General features: G+C 31.7%; 1 long non-coding RNA gene across 1 annotated transcript; it reads left to right on the top strand.

The window, feature by feature from the left end:
- Nucleotides 1-3,095: 3,095 nt before the first annotated feature.
- LOC132268604 (uncharacterized) lies at nucleotides 3,096-4,181 on the top strand. Its single transcript, XR_009469314.1, has 3 exons — nucleotides 3,096-3,208; nucleotides 3,463-3,671; nucleotides 3,982-4,181. It is a non-coding gene; the product is annotated as an uncharacterized LOC132268604 (long non-coding RNA).
- Nucleotides 4,182-8,314: the final 4,133 nt, after the last annotated feature.

The raw sequence follows: 8,314 nt of genomic DNA, 5'->3' as shown, positions 1-8,314 counted from the left end.
GTAGCTCGCCAGTGTGGTAGCATGTCAGTGTCTCTCGCACCCGCCCACGGCACACCCGCCCACAAGGTCATCACAATAACTGTCACACCCTAAATTTTAATACAAGAACTACTTGTCCTGCATAAAAAATCTAAGGTATAACTTCCATCAATTCTCAACATACATCTTCCATAATAGAACTACAATGAATCCCGTCATTCAACTTAACAAACATGAGAGTCTGACAAATTTTATACAAATCCATAAATAGAGGTGCAATTCCCTCTAGTAAAACAAAACATCTATGACCACTGAATCAACTCAATAAAGTTTCATAAAACATTAACTTTATTACAATAATCAGAATAAAGGAAAAACCGAGCTAAAATAAATCAATGCGCAACGAGCTAAAATCCGTTCCCATCAGGTAATCCCATCACGTTCCTACTCAACGTGTACCTGAAATGTGATAATGGGGTGAGCTCACAAGCTCAGCAATAAATGCTAAACACAATCATCGTTCAGCAAATTAACCTTACCTTATATTCCTGTATATATAAGCAACTCAAATAAGTTCATTATTCAAATGTGTATAACCCAGTTAGTTATAAACTTAATAAATAACCATCTTTTATTTTTTAATAAATCGGCATATCTTACATGAGCCCCGGGCTCCCGTCCAATAAAATGGTGTGAATCGTATAGTCCCTGACTACCAAAAACACACGTGTGGCTGGATTGTACGTCTACTCCCCAGATGATCCCTAATCACGTCCACACAATAAGGGCTCATTAGACCCATGGCCAAAACAAAAGGGTAGTGCACTCCCAAATAGGTAGGTCCCTGACCATACTCAAAAGTCATCATAGAGTCAGTCCCTGACTGCCCTCCGACTAATCCAAACTCATCATTATTATTTATGGTGAATTATGAAATACATTATTAATTAATAATTTAAAATCAATAAGTAATACACCCAAACAAGCTTTTAATTTAAAAACAGAACCCTATAGACCCAACTAGTGAGAGTACAAAATTCTGGACATAGCCTAATATTAGATATGACTCCCTACAAAATTTTAGAAGCTAAGTCTTAATAATATTTCCGTACTCTCCATCTTAGTGCTGAAAATAATTTTTTTTCGGGTTTTAATTTCGTAAAACTACCAAAATGTCATTTAAAAATCTGGATTTCAGCAAAACTAAGTCCATTATACTTAAAACTAATATTCTGGAATTTCAATAATTTTTTTTTTTGAATACTAAAAAAAAAAATACTCTTCTATATTTGTTTTTCAAATTTTAAAATAATTAAATATATTATTCATTTCGGTTGAACCCGGGTATTGCCCCCAACGGACTAGGCTCGGCGAGTAGATTCCAGTGATAACTTTCAATAGTCAAACCGATGTCTCACGGCAACACACTCTCCCTCACTTTCCATTGCCAAGAATGTGCTTCGTAGGAAAGAACCCAAAGTGGGTCTTCACCACCATAATGCATTTGCTTTTCTATCTGTTTTTTCTTTTCCAACCAATATCTAACGGTTCTACCTTCTATTGACCCCACAGTCTACTTTTAAGCTTTCTGTAGTCAATAAAGCTTAAGTTTGAAACATCAAATTGAATACAAGACTTACAACAATAAATTATTTCACTTATTAAAATATTCCACGCTGAACTTTGATTTCTAACTCTCCGTAAATCAAACAATTCGTATAAGTATATTAATATATAATAACACCAAATCAGTTTCCATATATATACACACATATAATATCAAATCAGTCTATTAATCAAACTTACCATGCATATAGCAAGTATAAAAACATGTGAATTACATTTATTCAATATCTATACACACACACACACACACATGCGCATCAAGTAAATGTCCTCCATTTAAACTTATATTCAGTGCTATTAGAACATGTGATAAAGTTTCATGCCATTCTATGCCTAATTTACATCAGATCGATATACCCCAATTCATAAAAGCATGTTATATTGATTCTTGATTAATCGTAATTAGGCAGAGTTTCGTATATATACAAATATATAAAGCAAGATTAACTTGCCTGTTAAATATCGTTAAACCTTTCTCTCTAGCCGATCCTTTGGTCACCGTCTCTTTTTCCGGCTACTGCAGATTGCCAACGAAAAATTAGTAACCCGCTTTCTCTCTTTCTCTCTCGGTAATTTCTTTCTTCTTTTTTTTTTTATAAAAAATAATATCCTCGTACTGATACGATGTAAAATATAAAGGATAAATATAACTGCATTCGAGATAACCTAGGACTCTTATTTAAAGTTTTAAATTTTAAAAGAAAAACTTTATTATCTCTACTCTCACGTTAAAATACTAAATACTAAATAATAAAAAAAAATAATATACGAAATTTTAGGGTTTTACATTAATGTAATTTCACTTTTTTATTTTCTTTTTCTACTATTTCGTTAATTTATTCTATTACCATTACATTTTCAACGCCATTTGATCTATGAAACATGATTTTCTATGTATATATATTACATGACAAGAAATTTTAGATGTTAAATTAGTAGATACAGATCGAGGGTCGAAAGTTGGCACTCTAAAATTCACAAGAAACACTAATCCATTGAACTATCGAAACAATTGCGAAAAAAATCTTCTACTTGAAACCTATTTGTTTGTCATGGCAATTGGACTTGGTATAAATCTTACGGTGGTAATTAAAGATTTGTTAGACCATCTCCAATGCTAAAAGCTATTTTTGGATGCTAACTCTATATTTTGACAGGTGCTACAGTGTCAAAATGATATAGTTTAACAACTCTGTTCCAATTGTGCATTTCATCCAAAATGCTATTTTTTGACACAATAACCCTTTTTTTTTTCAACTACCATCCTCAACTACCATTTTCAACTACCAATTTTCAATAACCAATTTTTTTTTGTGAGTGTTTGTATTTTATTTAGCTTATTTGCCTGATTGAAAATTAAAAAAAAAAAAATATAATTTTCAAATTCAATGTAAAAGATAAGAACGTAAATTATGTAAAAATAAATGGGTAAACTTGTCATTTACGTAATAAGCAAACCCTACAAAAATCATTTCAGCCTCCCCATTCTCCTCCATCTCTATTCTCGTTCTTGACTCTGAACTTGCCCTCTCTCTCTCTCTCTGCGCAACTGCAAACTACAAAATCTACAACAATCAGAAGCTCTTTCTGCAACTGCTAACTTGTATGTATGGGTTTTGTTTTAATTTTTTTTCTAAATCAACTAATCAGGGTCTGTAATTCTTGTTTTGCAAACTAAATCCTATTTGGTGAAATTTTTTATGATCTTTTTTAAATATATGCTTAGAATACAATGCCTTTGAATCTGTTTCTTGTTCCAGCATAGGAGTAACACATGAATGGTTACATACTGCATATGCCTGCTCATCATATTTTTTGGAACTGCTGACTTGAAATGGAAATGTCATTAAAATTCAGCTAAAAACATGGTCGGAATTATTAAATTCCTTCTGCACCAGTGGGAAGCTCGAGCTGGAACTCATGTACAAAATTCAGGTCCAATTCTACGAGGATGCTAAGCTAATGAAGTTGTTCCCTGGAGTTGTGAGATCGCTCTATGACCAGGATGTGCTTTCGGAAGATACCATTCTTCACTGGTTCCGTAAAGGAACTAATACTAAGGGCAGGTAGGTGACTGTAAAAGTTTTAGATAATATATATTTTTTGTAACGTGTTTATCTATCTTTAAGAATTTAATGACGCGTACCTTGTGGGAGTCTCGATACAACTAGTTGTAACATTTGTGGTTTCATGTCGGAGGATATGAAAATTAGAATGTCCTTTGCACATGCCATTTGAAACGCCCATTTGCCTGTCCAGCCACCAAAATTATTTCCCGGTTTTGTTGTGTGCTTGAACTGAATTTTCTGCTCTGTTTTAACTTTCGTGATTTCCGTTGAAACTTAATTTCTAATTTACTGTTTTGAAATGGTGCAGGCAAACCTTTGTGAAGGCTTTGGAGCCCTTTGTAAAATGGCTGGAGGAGGCAGAGGAAGAGGAATAAGTGTGTGGGTGGTGATACTGTTGTAATGGACCATTTTCTAAATTTTTAAACGACCGTGTTCTATTTTTTCGTGTGCTTATGGCGAATGTTTAATGGTTTATTACTTTCAATAATGTAGCCACTTTCTACTCTCTCTCTCTCTCTCACGCACGCACGCAGCTTGGATCTGATTAGGTGTGTTCGGCTGCATGGAATTGGAGTTTTGGTTCAATTTTCCTAGTTGTTTTTCCCAAATTTCAATTCAATGCAACCGAATACCCTGAGTGTATTTTGAAAAAATATCTCAAGAAGTAACCCGATATTGTGAGGTAAGCTAAAATTATTATGCCTAAGAATGCAGAGTAAGTATTCATGGGCCTCAGTGAAAGTTGTCTGCTCTATTTAGTAAACGTGTTGTATTTGTGTTAGCTTTATATAAGAAAATATCTTTATTTTGACACGCTACAAATATGACATGACATGATATGACATACTAATTTTTTTCTTCCATTGAATTTATCTCCTTGTTTGGTGGTTAAGTTGAATGGAATAAATAATAGAAAAAGGATGAATGGGTGACGCGTTTGTTTTATTTATATTTTCTTACCAATATACCCTAATTATATATTGTTTTGTTGTTTATGTGTGAGGAATTTTAATAAGGTTTAACCAACGGGCAATGGCTCAGAGGTAATAAACTCTTACTTCTCATAAGAGGTCAGGGTTCAAGCATTAGGTATGAGTGTGAGTACCAATAAGAAAGAAAAAAAAAATAGTAAGGTTTAACTAAGTGATTTGGAAATAAATTGAAAGTTAAAATTATATTTGTAAGGTAATTATTTTTTCTATCCTGTCCTATTTTGGACATAAGAAAAAACATGGGATACCAGAGCCTTTTCCATCCTTCCAGCCAAGCACAAAGAAAGCTTCTTACTTCTTTCCTGAGTCCTTCTTTCCAGCCAAACACAAAGAAAGCTTCTTCCTTCTTTCTGAATCCTTTCTTCTAAGCAAACACAGCATAAATTTATTAGTCTCTCATGATGTGTTTGTGAGTAAGTGGTTTGATCATGTGAGAGAATATTTGTCTTTCTATTAGTAAATTGGATGTATATAACATTCCCATTAGATTTAAATTTAATTAAAATAACAAGGACGAATATTCTGACAATTTTGCTCCCTCCCAAGGGAGTGAGCTCGTGAGACAGTTCGATTAATATATGCTATATAATAGACGATATCTAATACATTTTTTTTTTGAGGAAAATATCTAATACTAATAATACTCATTTCTTAACTCATGAAAAGGAATGTCTGTTACACATTTTGGCTAAAATATTTTTCTGGAAAATGATTTTCTTTTTTCAGGTAAAATATATATATATATATATATATATATATATATATATATATTGTTTTTACAGTGTTCGGTAAAAGTGTAGGTTGAGGGTGGGGTCGATGGACGCGAAACGTATAAAATAAATTCCTGAAATTTAATGAGTAAATTATTTTTGTTAAGTTTTAATATTTTTTTCTTTATAAATATTATATGACAACCAAACACCAGAAAAAAAAATATATATTTGTTAAAAAATATTTTACATCCAAACAAACGAGCCTTAATTTTATTTTACAACACCATATTCCTTATTTGAAGCAAAAATTTGTTGGCCTTGGTCATGTTTTTTCATATACATTATTTCTTGATAAGCAATGATAGAGATGATTAGTCTTGCTATTCCAAAAAAAGCTTTGTGGTGGTGATGATTTTTACTTTTTTGTATAGCAAATAGAACATTTTTTTTTCAAGCTTGATTCATGGGATGGTGATTAAAGACAAATAATTGACACCCAACTCAATTTAATAAAGTATTTTTTCAATTATTTGAGTGAATTGTACCAATCTTTTTCGGCATTCAATTTAACAATTTTAATCAAATCACGTGTTATTGTGACTTTCGTAACTATACCTCAACCTATATATAATTAAATATCCCATGAATTTCAATAAGTTCATGTTAAATCTTTTGATATTAGAAATTAAAAAGATATCATAGTTGTAATTTAATGGTATTTTCTTTAACTTATAGATTAAAGATCAAATAATTTCATTTCATTTAAAAAAAATAATAATAATAAATAAAATAAAATAAAATAAAGTGACACTATTAAATGACTTGAAATAAAGCATCTCCCATGTGATCAAATTTTCAATATGTAATGGGCTACAGCTGGCCTAAAAACATGAATACTATGGATTCAATCAAATCAATGTTTTAACTCTCTTTCAGAGGACATTAGTGAGTGATAGACATATATCATGTGTGTGTGTATATATCACCAACATAATATAATACCATATATATCAAACAAGGCAATGGCCAATTTGTGATTTTTGAGCCGGTTGAAAGCTAATGATAACAACGTGGACCACGCGAGAAAATTCCAACAAGGTGGTCCTTTGTGGAATGGCAACATAATGACACATTTTGATTTCTCGATTGTAAATTACTCCGTCAATATATTTTTTTTAACTTGTTTCGGGCATAGTCGCTATAGCAAAAATTAGAGAGGTAATTTTTCAAAATCCCGCTTTCAAATCAAGCTCTTCACTTAAATAGTGTGTGTTGTAAGATCGATATAATATATATATATATATATATATATATATATATATATATATATATTTTAAAAGTTAATATTAAAAGTCAATAAACATTATAAACCTTTTAACAACATTCTTGCTCTAATCCACTTCGGATATAGCCCAGCGGTTTACTGCTCGCTGAACTTTAAAGTTTAGCAAGCTCAAGGTATAGGGTTCGAATCCCGCTGAGTGTTCTTTGTGACTAACCTCCGCTATCCTTGCAGTGACTTACCCTACCCGGGTGGGGAGGCATCCTTCCGGATTTTCTGGGATTAGTCGAATTGTTGAAGTACCCTAAGGGTTCATGCCATCCCGGACACCCTGAGTTAATAAATAAAAATAAAAAAAGCATTCTTGCTCCAAAAGGTTAAAGAGCACAATAATTATTTATTATGGGATAAAAATCGAATCAAAAGCATCGGCAAATCCACGGGGGCTTGAGTGTGCTCAGGCTCACCAAAAAAAAAAATAAATAAATAAATTTACTATACCTAATTTTAGCACAGTCCAAAAAATTATATATATATATATATATATATATATATAAAACTAATATTAGCCTATCCTATTGACAATTTCTGAATTCGTCCTTGAATAAAGAGGACACGGAGAGGAGATTTTGTGGAGAGAGGAAGAACATTTCCATTGTTTAGCGACACCATTGAATATATTTATATGAACCATTTGGGTCTCTATTAATGGAATAATGTTGAGAAGACTATTAACCTAACATTTTACAAAAATAATTGTCACTTTTTGCGATGTACTAGGTGTCTTTTGGTTTACTCAATAAGGAAGGTTTGTTTATGTCTATGAAGCACGGATACTCCTTTTAGGGTCCCGTATCAGTGTTGGACACTTTTCGGACACGGACACGCGTGTCAGACATTTCTGTGAAGTGTCCAAAAATTATTTTTTATTGGACACGAGGTGGACACGGCTCGGACACGGCAGGGTATATTTTGTAATTTTTTTAAAGATAAAGGGGGTACCTAATGTAATTTTTTAGAAGTTTAAAAGTAAAATTTTGAAAAAATAAAATAACAACTACAGAAAACAGAGTACTACATAGTAAATTTATTTTCTCTCACTTCCTCTTTCAGTCTCTCATATTCTTTAATTATCTCTGTACAGGAACAAAACATTTTTTTTTATAAAAAACGTTACGTGAACAAGACTTTGTGAAAGATTGAAAGTATTTATATTTATTCATGTACATATTTGGCCTATTATAACTATGTCTCTTCTGCATATCTTCGTTTGGAATTTGAATCAACTTTATTTTTCATTTATTTTCTGTTTTGTCTTGTCTATGTTTTTCTTATAACAAAGATGAAATTATTGAAATTGGTCCTGTAATTTGTTGTTGTTTTATTTGTAATTTTGTATTTATATATACCTATTTGTTATTAGGAAAATGAATGTGCAAGGTTCTAGTAATTATATTTTGAATATATAATTATATATATATATATATATATATATATATATATATATATATATTATTTTATAGGCGTATCCCCGCCGTGTCCGTGTCCTATTTTTTTGAAATTTGCCGTGTCGCCGTATTAATGTCGTGTCGTACCCGTATCCGTGCTTCATAGGTTCATGTCAAATAATTGGCATGTATAAAAAGTTGGTTA

Source organism: Cornus florida, unplaced genomic scaffold (assembly GCF_030987335.1).
Source record: "Cornus florida cultivar Cherokee Brave unplaced genomic scaffold, ASM3098733v1 CherokeeBrave_3.0.0_Hap2_Chr08, whole genome shotgun sequence".
Lineage (NCBI taxonomy): Eukaryota > Viridiplantae > Streptophyta > Magnoliopsida > Cornales > Cornaceae > Cornus > Cornus florida.
The sequence above is the reverse complement of the archived record's forward strand: the minus strand, read 5'-3'. Positions and strand labels throughout refer to the sequence as shown.